Source organism: Scyliorhinus canicula, chromosome 3 (genome assembly GCF_902713615.1).
Source record: "Scyliorhinus canicula chromosome 3, sScyCan1.1, whole genome shotgun sequence".
In the NCBI taxonomy this organism is placed as follows: domain Eukaryota; kingdom Metazoa; phylum Chordata; class Chondrichthyes; order Carcharhiniformes; family Scyliorhinidae; genus Scyliorhinus; species Scyliorhinus canicula.
Genome location: NC_052148.1, coordinates 83,347,511 through 83,363,729, shown reverse-complemented (window position 1 = coordinate 83,363,729; position 16,219 = coordinate 83,347,511).

Sequence of the window (16,219 nt, the reverse complement as noted above, 5' to 3'; positions counted from 1 at the left end):
TATGGCAAAGTTATATGCCCAAGTTCCCGGTATCGCTGTGCAGACTGAATTTCAGTAGCCTTTGTTGCAGATGCAGTTTCCAGGTTTACAAACACTAGACAAAGTATACCTATGCCTTTTACAGTTCTCCCCTTTTATAACGTCCAGGTATGTGCGAACCAATTTTGTTCACTATGACACCGTGGTTAGCACTGCTGCTTCACAGCTCCAGGGACCCGGGTTCAGTTCTGGCCTCTGGTGACTGTGTTTTCACTTTCTCCCCATGTCTGTGTGGGTATCCTCCGGGTGCTCCGGTTTCCTCCCACAGTCTAAAGTTGGGTGGATTGGCCATGCTAAATTGCCCCATGGTGTCCAAAATGTTAGATGGGGTTTTGGGGATAGAGTGGAGTAGGGTGCTCTTTCCACTGGCTGGTGTAAACTCGATGGGCCGAATGGCCTCCATCTGCACTGTAAATTCTATGAAGCCAGTATTGCATGATAAACGGTAGCACAATGGTAAGTACTGTTGTTTCTCAGGGACCCAGGTTCAATTCCTGGCTTGGGTCGCTGTCTGTGGGAGTCTGCACGTTCTCCCCGTGTCTGCGAGGCTTTCCTCCCATGAAATTCCTCTTGAACTGTTACATCCAGCATCACTTTCGTGATGTTAAGTGAGTTGGACATTCTGAATTCTCCCTCCGTGTACCTGAACAAGCGCCGGAGTGGGGCGACTCGAGATTTTTCACAGTAACTTCATTGCAGTGTTCATGTAAGCCTATGTGTGACACCAATAAACATTATTATTATTATTACTGTACAAGAAACCAAGCAAGACTATGCAATGTGTTGCTCGTTCTGGGTGAGTGTGCTTAACACTCGATTTGGCTCTGTTTCGTTACTTAGCTCTGGAGTCGCCAGGTATCGTTAAGATACCGCCACAAGTTTCAAGGTCAAGTTCAAAGCAATAAAACCATACACCAATTAGTAAGTTCAAACAAATTAGTTTATTATAGTACAATTATAATTTACTCATGCACACGCTAAGATGACTAAACTATTACTATCGCTATATAAACCAATACTTATCTTAAAGGAACTGCCGGATCAGGGGACAAGGCCTCTTGCTCTGCACTGAGTCCAAAGACTTCACGTTGGTACGGGTTAAAAAGGGGTCAGGAGTGTCTATCTCTGGTAGCGATTGTTGTGAAACACTTACTTGCTGGTGGCTGCTGTCCCAAACCTCTCCTCTCTCTCGGTCAAGGTCTTCTTCGGTAAAAGCTGGTCGAGAGGGCTGGTTAAGAAGAACGAACTAAGTTTGGGACCTGTCTTTTATAGGTCCCAGGGCTTCGCGCCCTTTTGAGCGGACCCTCTATCTGCTGGGGATCGATTGGGTCTTTTCCCAATCGATTTGTTTGAATCCCCCCAATACTGAGGCTGTCCCTCGGCTACTGGGCGGGCCTTCAGGTGCTTTGTCTTCGAACCCGCTGGTGCCGGGGTGTCTGGTATCCTATACAATGTTGCAATCACTTCCCTATCTGTGTCCATTGTCCCTGGGATCGTTCCATTACTATGTTAACTGTCCCGGAGATTGCCTCATTAGTATGTGGAATGTTCGTTTCGGTACTATCTGCTCTCTTAGCAGACAGAATACACATTGGCTTGGTGCAGCCTGCTTGTGCTGCAAACTTTGTCCATTTTAACCTGCAAGCTTTGCATTCCTCCATTTTGTATTGAGGGAATGGCCAACTTCGGTGGCTACGCTCCCTCCTTGTGATCCTCATGAGAAATCATGAAGGATCACCCAAGTACGGTGTCTTTGGGTCCCCTGACCTGAGCGAGTTTCTTGACTTCTATACTTTACTAAATTATGGCAAAAAAATTTTAACTAACAATTTCTGATTGGCGCTATGTCAAAGGGGACATGCATTATCAATTGGAATCGGGAACCTCTAACTATTCTCAATAAACTACTCTCATCTCATATTTAAACATTCTACAACATTCTAAACCCTTAATCATTCACACAGAAGCATCATTACATTTCATTCTCTCTGACTCGGCAGTCGAGCGCAGAGGTACATCATTGATAGAAAGAATCTCTTTATTTTACAAAGGTATCGAGTGTAAAAATAAAATCTTGATTACATTTCTAGGGGTTTGGGGGACTGGTGGAATCCAAAAATAGGGGATCTCACACTATACACTTCAGGCACGAGAGCGGTAGGCTCTCCTTCTCCATTTCCTCATCCTGAGGGTTTGGACTATAATACAGATGATCGCTATTGCTAAAAGTGATTCTATAAACTTACGACAAGGAGTACCATGTCAGAAATCTGATACACCATGCCGGGGTACTGTTACCATTGACTGGGCTGGGGGTGGTCTGGGTTTGGGAGAAGTTAGCAAACGTTGTACTGTGGGAAAGGGGGTTCGCGTCCACGAAGATGCCACAAAAGCTAAAAACATAGCAATTGGAGTGCTCTTCATCTTCTCTCTTTTCTTTCCTTCCTGGGATCTTGCTGTGCTGTTGCTTTGGTTCCTCTCTCGAACGTCCGAAAGCTATGGGATCAAGTATATTATCTGTTAGTGTTCAGCTTAATATCTCGACTTTAAGTATATCTGTCCTCTTGTTCCAAATTTCCCTTTGTGATGGTCACCTCCATGTGACTCACTCATTTTTTTTTCAAAAGTGGATTTAGGACCAGACATATACTTATCTATTAAACCAGTGCGAGCCGTCTCCCAGAGTGTTGCAATTTACCATCCCTAAATGTTCGTGGATGTAAATAGCATATGGAGTGGCGGCCGAAGGGATACCTTAAACAAAAATGAAACCAAGCTTTAGAAATGAAAAAGGTCTAATGAGTTGCGTATGGGCCGCGACGGGTAAGAGTTGAATGGGATCCCCGGGTAGGACGTGCTGTGCTGTACCCGAGCTTAGCTCACCAAAGGGGTGGTCCTCAGACAGGGCGGGTCCTCAATGCTGTTTCTCCACTGCCTGAGCGACCTGGAACAAACGGGCAAGAATGTATTGTGGAATTTGCAGCCTCTTCTCAGAATAGAGGGGCACCTAAAAAAAAAAGGGGGAGCCAAGATGCTCCTAGTGGGGTGAAGGGTGAAGCCTTGAGCTGGGCTTCAGACATTTCAGATTAAATGTTGTCGGGGACAAATCATCTGTAAACAGAAGACAAGTCGTGAACATTGATCGATTCAGCAGAAGACATCTCAAGTGATATGGCGGGGGAATGTGAGATGGTCACAAACTTTTCAGCTGGATGTCTTGTGGCCAATCGTCCTAGGCGTTCTGAGCTGAATGAAACAAACATAGAACAAGCAAACATTAGACATACTGCAGGTTCCATCAGAAAGGACAGCGCTTCTCTCAAGCGGTTCCTTATACTTCATCATCTGGACACCTCATTCATTATCCTCTGCGAACAGGTTCGCAAAGGGGTTGCCGTGTCGGGAGTCAGACATCAAGTCATTCCCGGATCCCATACCCTTGTATGGATCAGGCATGTAATTTTTGCATTGCCCCAAGGTGTGCCCCTTTGAAAATCAATGTGGACGGTTCATCCACAGTTTTAGATGGCGAGAATAGGTCTTAGGGCTTCGCGCCCTTTTGGGCGGACCCTCTATCCAAGAATTGTCCCTGTGCCAAATCGTGGGGTCTAAATTTGAAGGAACGTTGTTGGGGTCGTCAGTGTTGGGTGGTGGGTTTGGGTGTGGGTCTGGATTTTTAATGTAAGTGATCTCCATGGGGGTCACTGGAGTCGGGGTCGAAGTCGCTGAAGTGGGGGCTGTAGGGTGGAGTGCTGTGGCTGTCCTCACTCACAGTCACTGTCTCTGCTGTGGCAGCTTGTGGGCGTTTCGGGGCGTGGTCTGGAGTCAGTGGATGGAGTCGAGGTCGAGTCCGATGAGGAACTGGTCTGTGAGGGGGAGGGTGGAAATGTGTCTCTTGTGGGCGGAGCGAGGTGTTCTGCTGCATCTAGCAGGACATGGTGCGAGTGGTTTGACTGTGTTCCATAAGCCTTTAGCTGGTTAATATGGAACCACGCAGTCTTACCATTGGGATACTTTATCCTATATACTGAGGGGCTGATTTTGTCCGAAATTGAGTACGGGCCGGAAAATTTTGGTGCCAAAAACGTGCTGGGGTTATATACAGATAACATCACTTGTTGCCCAACCTGAAATTCTGTGGTGTGGACATTTTTGTTGAAACAGGCCTTGCTCTGTTTCCACCTTTTACCCAATTTTACTGCGGCTGCTAGCTGAGCAGACCTTACAGTCTCAGCTTTCTCGTGTGTGAGGGCCGTCACTTCTGGGCTGGTCATGTCGAGTCCTAAAAGGAATTCTGATCCTTTCATAGGGCGTCCAGTCATGAGTGTGTGTGGGGTGAAACCTGTAGATGACGAAACAGTATTTCTTACGAACATAAGAGCGAATGGGAGCACTGAATCCCAAGTCGAATTGTTCTCCTGTACCATTTTTCTAAGGGTCGATTTTAGAGTCCGATTCATGCGTTCCACTATCCCGCTTGACTGGGGGTGATATGCAATGTGAAAATTCTGTTTGATTCCGAATATGGTCAGGACATTCTTCATGACCCGTCCTGTAAAATGAGATCCCTGATCTGATTCTATGCTTCTGGGGAGTCCCCATCTAGTAAAGATGTGGTGGGTCAGGATCTTTGCAGTTGTCTTTGCTGTGTTGGTGCAGGAAGGGAATGCCTCTACCCATTTGGTAAAGGTATCTATGACCACCAGAACATATTTATAGCCATTCCTGCAAGGGGGCAATGGACCTATAAAATCGATCTGGAGGTTTGTCCAGGGGCCATTAACGGGGCAAGTGTGGCTGAGTTGTGCCTTCTTTGAATACCTCTCCGGGTTATTCTGCGCACAAATTAAACAATTCTCTATGTAGTGGGTAACATCTTGTCTTAAATTGGGCCACCAACAGAGTTGTCTAAGGTGTGCTGTGGTGGGGTCGATCCCTTGGTGTCCATGACCATCATGGAATAATGCAATCATTTGATTCCTGTCTTTCTCATTAACCACATACAACTGGTTTTTGATAATCACACCCTCATGTGTGGTCAAAGCGTGTTTGAATTTGTCGTACTGAGCGTAAAAGTTTCCTTTTAAAATCTCCCAGAGATTTTCGTCCTGCTTCTGTGCCTGCACTAAATCCTCTATTTCTGTCTGAGAGACCTGAACTGAACTCACAGGGGCGCTAGCTGGGGGTGTCCAAAAGTGACCTCGCCTGAAACCTGCTTTAGCCAGTGCGTCGGCTTTCACATTTCGGGGGGGGATGATCGATGGTGGCTTCTAACCTTAATAATGCCATATGTCCTATCCTTTGCCTTCTCTAGGATATGGCGGAGTAATGGGGCAGATGGAAGGGACTTCCCGTCTGCGGAGACAAAACCTCTTTTCCTCCACAGGGGTAGAAAGTCTGTGAGGCTGTTACAGACATATAAACTGTCCGAGTATATGTCTGCTGGGCTGGGGAACGAATCTGGGTGGTCCACTATGTATGCAATGGCCGTGAACTCTGCTGCCTGCGCACCTAAGTGACCTGGTAACTTTACTGCTATCTCCTCTAGTGCACGTCCCTGCGTATCTTCTACGTAAATCCCGCATCCAGTGATGCATTCGCCATCTAAAACTGTGGATGAACCATCCACATTGATTTTCAAGGGGGCACACGTGTCTTGTGTGCTGGGGGCTCTGGCTTGAATTCCCTATCTTCCTGGGGGGCGTTTTGGCAATGAAGGGTCCTGTGTTGTGTAGGGGTGCTACTATCTCGCATTCATGGGGTTGTCCTGGGTACTGGAGTTAGTCCGCTAACAATGTGTGTGTCTTGGTTCGTTTAACTGTAATGTCCCGTCCCTGTAAATGAAGTGTCCATCTAGCTGCTTTATCTGGCTCACTGAACCGTCCTTCAGTCGACCGTCCAAAAGTAACTGTGTGGTGGTGTGTTCGGTCAAAATGGTGATGGGGTTGAGTCCGGTAATGCAGGAAAAATATTGTACTGCCCAGAATACCGCGAGCAGGTGCCTTTCGCAGGCTGAGAAACCTTGCTCCATGGGATCTAACAGTCGTGAGGCATAAGCCACTGGTTGTAGCTGCTCGGCCATTCCTGAAGGAGCACGGCCGAGAGGGTCAGATCGGTGCCAGCTACCTCTATTGCATAGGGGGAGAGTTGGTCTAGAACTTGTAGCATGGGTGCTGCGCTGAGGGCTTTCTTTAACTCTTCCACAGCCTCTGTATGCTGCGGAAGCCATTCCCAAGGGGCTCCTTTCTTAAGGAGATCTGAGAGTGGGGCTGCCTTGGTCGCAAAACCATCGATATGGTTCCGACAATACCCAACCAGTCCTAAAAACGACCGGAGGGCTGAAACATTTTGGGGAAGGGGCAGTTTGACGATCGAATCAATTCTTTTGAACTCGATCTCGCGTTTGCCGAGCGTGATGACTGTACCCAAATACATCACCTGATTCTCCAATATTTGGGCCTTTCTGGGGTTAACTTTACATCCAATACTTTGCAATAGTTCCAGGAGTTCGGACAGAAGCATGATGTGCTCTGCCTTGGTATCTGTCTGCAGTAATAGGTCGTCCACATACTGTACCAGACATTCGGGTCGGGAATATTATGCTAGTCCATTTGACAGCTGTCGGTGGAAAATGGAGGGGGAATTGTGGAATCCTTGTGAGAGGCATGTCCACGTATACTGCTGTCCTTTGAATGTGAAGGCAAATTTGTACTGGCACGCCTTTGCCAATGGGATTGACCAGAAGCCGTTGCAAATGTCCAATACCATGAAATATTTGGAGTGGAGTCCCTTTCTTGAGCATGGTCTCGGGACTTGTTGCTACCGTGGGAGCTACTGCTGGGGTAACTTTGTTGAGTTCACGATAATCTATGGTCAGACGCCATGATCCGTCGGGCTTCCACACTGGCCAAATAGGGGCATTATTAGTCGAGGCTACTGTCCTAAGTACACCCTGCTCTAATAAGCTCTCTATAACTTTTCCAATTTCTCCCTCTGCTTCTAGGGGAAATCTGTACTGTCTCTGTGGTCTCGGGTCAGGTCCAGTAACTTGAACTTGTCCAGTCATTCTGCCGCAGTTGTGCCGGTGACTGGCAAATGCTGTCCTGTGTCTGTTCAAAACTGCCCTAACCTGTTTGTCCGTGCTAAGTGTGGTCGGGTCAAAACAATAGTCGCCTACTGCGCTAATCCTGTTCGCATACTCTCCCACTGTGAGAGTTGCGGTTGCTCTGTCAGATTTTGCCATTCGCCAGACACATTGATTTACTGGATCGAACGACAGGCTGTGGGCATTCATGAAGTCAATGCCCACTATGTGTTCTGCTGTGCGGGGCAGATTAACCAAAACAACGGGGTGTCTGGTGGAGATATCCCCTAGCTGGATGGATACAGGGGATGTAATGTGTCCCTGCTGTGAGTGGCCTGTAAAGCCACTGAGTGTAATTGAAGCTGTAGTGGGCCACGTGCCTGCCTGTGGTGTAGTGGAGGAATTAATGGTAGTGCGGGACCCTCCTGTGTCCCAAAGTAATTCTATGGGCTTTCCCTGAATTTTCGCCGTGACCACCGGTCTTCCGGATTGGTCCCAGAGGGTGTCACAGATCCAAGTGGGGGAGCCCGAACACCGTCAGTCCGTCCCGTCCACATTGGTCTGTCCTGACTGCATCCCTATACTGTGGATTGGCTTTGCTTTGTTCCTGGTCGGAGTGCCTGTCTGCTGGCCTCTGAGATTTCTGGGGGCCGTTGCATTCCCTAGCAAAATGGCCTAACTGTCCGCAGTTGTAACATTCTTGTGATTTCTGTGGGGGGCTGTTCTTTCCTTCATTTACCCATGCGGGGTTTTGGTGTGCTCTCACTGCCTGAATGTCTGCTGCAGCCTGAGCTTCTTCGGGGTTCTTTACAGTTATCTTGCCTTGGACAGATTGCTCCCAAGCGCGGGACAATTTTTTCAATACCCATTTTTCATTATGGGCCTCTTCTGAGGGGTCATAATTGCTGCAGACATTCTGTCCTGCATCTGTGGCGTGGGAGATGATGGTGCGGGTCCATTTAACCATATTGTCTCGGGTTAAATGTGCGCGGTCTAAATCGCCAAAAACGGCAGTGATGTGAATCCACAGCCTTCCTGCGAATGCTGTGGGGTGCTCGGTCCTTTTCTGCCTACACTTATTTAGGCCTTCGACTGGGTCTCCTCTGTTGTACCCTATCGCGTCTAAAATAGCTGTTTGCATCTCTTCGAGGGTGCCTCCGCCAACGTTCTGTGGGTCGGGGAGGGCTGCTACAACTGATGAGTCTAAACTCAAAACTGTGAGCTTAACCTGCTCTCGCTCATCCAGGCCGTACCTGGTCGCCTGCTGTTTCACTCTTGCGAAAAATTGGTGGGGGTCTGCAGTGGGGAGGAACGGGGTGATTTTCTCACACGCGTCCCTTAGTTGTGTTACAGTTAAGGGGTGGTATACGTGATCTCGGGTGCGCCTTCTGCAGTTGCTTTTCTTTGGGTGGTGACTGGGTTCATTGGTGCGGGTGTTATCTAATCTGTGGAGGGTTGGGGCGCTTTCCTTTTCTGCTGTGCTGCTAGCGCACATGTTCCCTGAACATATCGCTGCGCTGTTTCACTCAACTCCTGCCAATCTGGGGCATTCTCTTCTTCTAATTGTGTTCCAAAGGTCTCTTGGAAGCTATTCTGCACAGAAAACAGAGATTGCAGCTCAGCAATCTGCTTCCTACATTTTGCATGGCCCACTGTGCTTTGCCTTTGCTCAGTGGTGTCAGCATGGAGTGCCCTTAAAGATGCCTTTAGGTCGCTACACTGCTTCTTCAGTGTCTCTACCTGCTTTTCTGACTCTTCTCTTACCAAGACTGCACGCTGCACATCTTGATAGGCTTTTTCATATTGAACTTGAGAACTGCTCAGATGGGCTAGACAAGACTGATGTGCCCTCTTGGCATCATCCACCTCTCTATCCTTATCTGCCAGTCGTTGTCTTAAACGTAGATTCTCCTTTTCGATGTCCCTGACATCCACTTTGCTCATTCTATTCTTCTCCTCTAACTCTGCTCGGAGCGTCCTGACGACCTCCTCTGTGCCTCGCAATTGTGCCAAGCAGGACACAATTACCATCGCTTACGTGCTTTACCTATACTTTTCTTGTGAATTTCACTCAGGTTCTCCCACCAAGTAAGTCCTATACTCCCGGACCTGTCTCCTCATTCACACAAAACTCACTCCAAAGGGGCCATCCTTTCCCTTTGAGGTACTTCCTGAGTTCCAGCTCCCACACGGGACACTGACCTACTCTGCTGCTGCTGGTCGCTGCGACCACAAACTGCTCTGGGTTCATGAGGCGTTCCATTGCCTGCGTGGCCATTTCTTTTTCTCCTAGGCTCTCTTTTAATTTGGAACGAGGGATGATAAGGCAATGCTTATAAAATACGGGTACGGCTTTCGCTATGTTCCGAATTATAAAAGTCCCGACAGTTTGTCGCAACAAAAATCTCACGGTTTTACCTTACAACCCTGTTAGTTACGCATGCAAATACACACTTACGATTTAGGAGTATTGGTTTGAACTACTTGAACACTTGTGGTTTCTCCTTTTCCCAATTGGATTTCAGATTCAAATTTCTGGGTTCTCTCGGAGTGGGGGGGCCACTTCTAATCGAGTCCCGTCGGATGTCCCCACTAAATGTTGCTCGTTCTGGGTGATTGTGCTTAACACTCGATTTGGCTGTGTTTCGTTACTTAGCTCTGGAGTCGCCAGGTATCGTTACGATACCGCCACAAGTTTCAAGATCAAGTTCAAAGCAATAAAACCATACACCAATTAGTAAGTTCAAACAAATTAGTTTATTATAGTACAATTATAATTTACTCATGCACACGCTAAGATGACTAAACTATTCCTACCACTATATAAACCAATACTTATCTTAAAGGAACTGCCGGATCAGGGGACAAGGCCTCTTGCTCTGCACTGAGTCCAAAGACTTCACGTTGGTACGGGTTAAAAAGGGGTCAGGAGTGTCTATCTCTGGTAGTGATCGTAGTGAGACACTTACTTGCTGGTGGCTGCTGTCCCAAACCTCTCCTCTCTCTCGGTCAAGGTCTTCTTTGGTAAAAGCTGGTCGAGAGGGCTGGTCAAGAGAGGAGGGTTGGTCAAGAAGAACAAACTAAGTTTGGTACCTGTCTTTTATGGGTCTTAGGGCTTTGCGCCCTTTTGGGCGGACCCTCTATCTGCTGGGGATCGATTGGGTCTCTTCCCAATCGATTTGTTTGAATCCCCCCAATACTGAGGCTGTCCCTTGGCTACTGGGCGAGCCTTCAGGTGCTTTGTCTTCGAACCCCGCTGGTGCCGGGGTGTCTGGTATCCTATACAGTGTTGCAATGACTTCCCTATTTGTGTCCATTGTCCCTGGGATCGTTCCATTACTATGTTAACTGTCCCGGAGATTGCCTCATTAGTATGTGGAATGTTCGTTTCGGTGCTGTCTGCTCTCTTAGCAGACAGAATACACATTGGCTTGGTGCAGCCTGCTTGTGCTGCAAACTTTGTCAATTTTAACCTGCAAGCTTTGCGTTCCTCCATTTTGTATTGAGGGAATGGCCAACTTCGGTGGCTACAAATGCAGCTAGTTTTATTTAACTGTAGTCAAATACATAAATAAGATAAACTATTCAATGCTAAAGCAGTTTCAAAGATTAAGGTTAAAAATAAAAAAGGGTAATTTAGTTTAAATTGGAAATGAACCTGCATTAAAATTGTGAAGCAGTCCTACATGTTTCAGCAAAAGAACCGTAGAATCCGAATTTGAATTGTCACCCGCTGACGGTATTGATGACAGGCTAGATCAACCTGATGGTCTCCAAAACTGATTCTCTGGGTGCATGTTGCAATTCAAGAACAGAAGACGAAACAGTGTGGCCAAAATTTCTTCACTGCCCAGATCCTGTATCTGTTCATGGTTCATCTCCTATTCCTCTTGAACTGTTGTTGCATCCAGCATCACTGCAAAGTCACTATTTCCATGTGCTCACCAAGGTGAGTTGGGAAATTTTCCTCTGACGTCCCATCTGCTGCTGCATTTATACGTATTCATGCCAAACTTTCATCAGTGGTTCACACCATTAGTAAAAAACACTGCTATAATGAAACAATGCTAAATTGCAGATTGACTGAGTCCAAGGCATTTTTCAGCAGAAGAACTGCATCCTAGAGACATTGGATGAAATTCTCCCATTTTTATACTGTGTGTTAGTGGGCGGCTCCCGTAGCACCTGTCCTGCTGACCAGAATAGCAGAATCCCGTGTCAGATTCTGCACTTGGAAGCACATCAATTCTGCACAGCCGAGCTCCCCTGTAACTCTCCTGGCAAGCCAGCAGCTGATTGTCTGCCCGCCCTCAGCTGATGGGTTTGAAGGTCCTGGTGCCATATTTAAATACCAGTCCCGTATACTCTGATCACTCCATGAGCTTTTCATGCAGCCTTCTCGGAATCCAGTTTCCCACCATTCTGTATTCCCTCAACTTTCCATTATTCATCTTCATTCATTTCCTCGCCCCTCTGCGTGCTATTGTGGGCCCTTTCACCCGCGCGCCCCCCCCCCCCCCTCCACTCCCACCCCATCGCCTTGCACATTCCTTCCACATTAACCCCCTGTCTTCCCTCACCCCCGGCTTCACCTTACACTCCATCCCCGCACAAACTTTGGACCTTGATTCAGTGGCAGCATGAGTCCCGCAGCACAGTCCTGTCCAGGTAAGCACTGCTGTGTGGCACCAGAGAGGAGACCCCTGTACTCCCCAACCCCAGACGCAGTACTGAATAACTCATTGACACAGGAGTGTTGTCCATGAAGGCCAATGGAGGCAGAGTGGTGAAAAGCGCATAGGAGCAGTGCAACACTAAGGCACTCACTCCGAAGTCTCTGCGAACCCCCTTGTTAATGCCACTCATTAGCAATCGAGTTTGATGCCAATGTGATTTCCACCTGGTATGACAACATTGAAAGGCCTGGTGGGAGGTCAGCGGGCAGTTATTTTAATGATCATTCATGAGGTGTAAATGGTTTTTGTGCTACCTGACAGCTGGAAGAACGACCCCCATTGGGAGAATTGCAACCTGATTGTACGGTGGTGGGTATCTGACTCCCGCCAGATTCACCGTGCCCACTACCAAACAACAGGCCACTACCAGCCTGGACACTACACCACACATAAAGACAGACATGGAAACCCCCACCTGGTGCGAAAACGTTGCCAAATGGAACCCCCTTTCATACATAGTAGAGGCCCTTCTACTAATTGCAATAATCTGCAGTGTCATTCAGACACTCCGACTCCGTAAATGGCGAGCAAAAGCCTCCCCCTCCCCGATATACACAGTCCGATCCCCCTTCTTTGGAATTCAACAAAATTGAACTCCTGTAACAATCACTGCTATAAATAAACCATGTACCTCTTTAACTTTATTAGGATTAAATAGAAATGTGATGCTGCTGTTTTAAATTTTGTACTGTATATAAGTTCTTTGATATTCACCAGCAGCATGAGCTTAGCTTAGATAGCATTAGCTAGAGAACAACTGTGCGGATATATAAAATGTTTTATAGTGACCTGAATTAGAATAACCGTTCGAGATGAATTAATTTATGAATATTAATGGAATATTAGGTAAATGTCCCAAACCATAAGATAGAGTAGAGTAGAACCTTGCCTTGATCAAGGGTGGCCATTCCACCAAGGATGAACAGGGATCAACGGTGTGATCCACCACGCTTCGCGTTCAGGATCAAAAGGACGGAACGTAGCCATCTAAGATGGCCACCTGCAAAGGACCATGGGAATTATGGCCAACCCAGGACTCAGACAGATACACATGTGTATCTAAGACACAGGTAACCAGACCTGATCGGAACCCCTGCTCGTTTTCATTTTAATGACCTATTTTCCCAGGACAATATGACTCCAATCAAGCAACCGGTACAGCCACAGACTGATCGGCGCCACTCCCCTACTCAGAAAGCACAACTGCCAAGGTCAATGACCGCTAAGGACCCACTCAGCCACCACGGCACCCACCCCTTTATTGGCTGAAATTGAAGAAATTGATCAGAGCCCTGTCAAACCATTGGGTCCAAGGTTAAGGACAGCCCCAAAGAGCGCGAAATCCCAGAGAGATAAAAGAGGACACAGCCATATGTTCTGTCTCTTTTGGATCCGGCCTGTGCCAGCCCAATTGCAGCAGGAACAGCCAGCTAAGTTCAAGACCAACGATCGCTACCTGACGGATGAGCCCAGCAGAGACAGAGCCACTTCAAACCAGCCATGTGAAATCCAGATAAAGGCCTTATCCATTTGCACAGTGCCGGTCGCCCTGAAGTTAAGTATAGGTTATTGTAGCTGATAGGTGTAATTTAACTCGTAGTAGATATTGTGTTTGCATGTCGAGATAACTCTTGTGTATGTAAATAAACCATCTTTTGAATTAACTAACTGGTTGTGTGGTTATTTGATCGATATAAGGGAAGGCTTGTGGTTCACTAAGATAAATAGAAATACCCACAGTATTGGCGACGCTGTTGGGACCGAAACAGAGCAACTGGCCAATTGGACTTTTTCTTACTCGCTGAAATATACCCTGTGCATTCTGAAATGTCCCCTTAAAGGTTTGCAGTGCATCTCTATTGATCTATCCCTTAACTTATTTTGCCAATTCACTTTAGCCAGCTCAGCTTTCATGCCCTAATAATTGGCCTTATTTAAATTTTAAACTGTAGTCTCAGACCCACTCCTCTCTTCCTCAAAATAAATGTAAACTTAAATCATATTATGGTAGATATTACCCAGGAGCGCCTTCACTATGAGATCATTAATTACGACAATATCATTGCTCAATACCAGATCTAGTCTTGCCTGCTCCCTGGTTTGCTCCAGAACATGCTATCCTATGAAACTATCTTGGAAACATTCTATGAACTCCTCATCGAGGCTATCTTTGCCCATCTGACTTTTTCAGTTTATATGTAAATTCAAATCTCTCATGATTATAGCCATATCTTTCTGACAAGCTATAATTATTTCTTCCTTTATGCTCCATCCTACTGTCTGGTTATTTCTCTCCTTAATATACACACACTTCACACCTCCACAGTGATCTTTCACCCAGCCATCTCACGGTTCCCAACACCTCCCATGGTGCCCGCCCCACTCCGCATGCTCCCCTCCAGTTGGTAATCCGATCTTCACATCCCCACTCCCACTCACATCCCACACATGCCAGACTTCATCGCCATCTGACCTGGCGGGACTCCCATCCACACTCACCCCATCTGCCTCATCTCAGGATAAACTCGAGCATAACCAGTGTGAGCGGGCACAGCCTGCCGGAGTCATGCCCGAGCTGAGCTGCCTAACACCCTTTGAAGAGAGAGCCCTTGAGCTGGCAGTTGGTGAGCAGGGCCACACCTGTGTAGAGGGCAGTAGTCGTGCAGCCATGGTACAAACCTCACATGAGTTAACTTTCTCCTATCATTTATCCCCTGTGATGCACTAATGCCACCTTGCTAACCTTGCAGAGCAAACAGTCGACCAACCCAAACCACTCTTCCACCCTCTGGACACCGTGGATCCAAGCAGCTCCAAGGGCGACATCACGAAGACGGGCATTGATGAGGAATCACAGCTGTCACCCGCGCTCCCCAGTGTAGATACTTACACCTTGGATTAACTAGTAGGCAGATTCTGGGTCACTGACTGGTGAGCACCTCGCAGCTGAAGATCCACAGCGGGCAGAGGAAGGAATATCTCAGGGAACCGGAACTCAGAAGGAGGCCAAGGCTAGGACTCTGTTGAACTCCTGGCCAGTGCCCCTGGGTTTGGTCATCCCAGACCTGCTGGAAATGCAAAGGCAGAGTCGCGAGAATCAAGAAGGGATGACCACATCCCTCCTTGGACTGCAAGGTCTGGACTGTGAGGAAGGAATACTTCGCTCCTGGAGTGATTGCACAAGGAAGTAGGAATATAGTATTTTAAAACAAAACTTTACGACTAATACACCCGAAAATAGCTTGAAATTACCCCTCAAATAATTCTACTCAATACAGTGAATACAATACCCTTAATTGTTATCTTTATTCCCACTTGAACATCAAGGAAATAAACCATCTCAGTTCTCAATTCACCTTAAATATCAATGGCAGAGTAATGCTTGCTTTACAGAGTCATTCTTTCAAGAAGAAATCTCTTGACACTTCTTTACAGAACCGTTCTAACTCGAGTCTGAACCCCTGCAGAAATCTCTGGCTGAATGTCTGCAAAAAGCTGTTCACAACTGACTTGTTTCAAATCTCCCTTGTCCTCAGTCAAGTCTGCACTGTTTCAAATACAGTTAATGTCTTTTAACAAACTTACAGTGAGAACAGAACTGTTTCACTATGCACACCTTCAGCCAAAATTCCTGATGCCTGAGCTCCACCAAGCCATTACATAATAATAATAATCGTCATTGTCACAAGTAGGCTGACATTCACAGTGCAATGAAGTTATCGTGAAAAGCCCCTAGTCGCCACATTCCGGCGCCTGTTCATGTACATGGAGAATTCAGAATATTCAATTCACCGAACAGCACGTCTTTCGGGAGTTGTGGGAGGAAACCAGAGGAAACCCACGCAGACACGGGGAGAATGTGTAGGCTCCGCACAGACAGTGACCCAAGCCGGGAATCAAACCTGGGATCCAGGAGCTGTGAAACAACAATGCTACCCACTGTGCTACCGTGCCACCTACATCAGCTTACCAATCTGAAATCTAATTAACTCCCCAGGGAATCCCCATAATCAAAACAAAGTTACATTAGCCCAAACTTTTCACAACGGTTAATTGCACCTCAGGCTCCTAAAAGCTTGTCTTTCAAACCAAGATTATTTTAAAAACATGATTGCAGCAGTCAAACACACTCTAACCCAGGTTTTTACCCTTACTTCACCACATACTTACAATACAATATATCTGAAATCTCTACATTCATCACGCAGGGTGGAGCCCCTGAATTGAAGATCGGTGGGGGTTCTACCTGAGCCCTTCCACCCAGGATACCCCAAGGGTGTCCAGTTCATCTGACACCCCCCCCCTCCCTGTGTGCGACACACCTTCAGCCCCGCACATTGAGGATGGAAGCACTGCAACA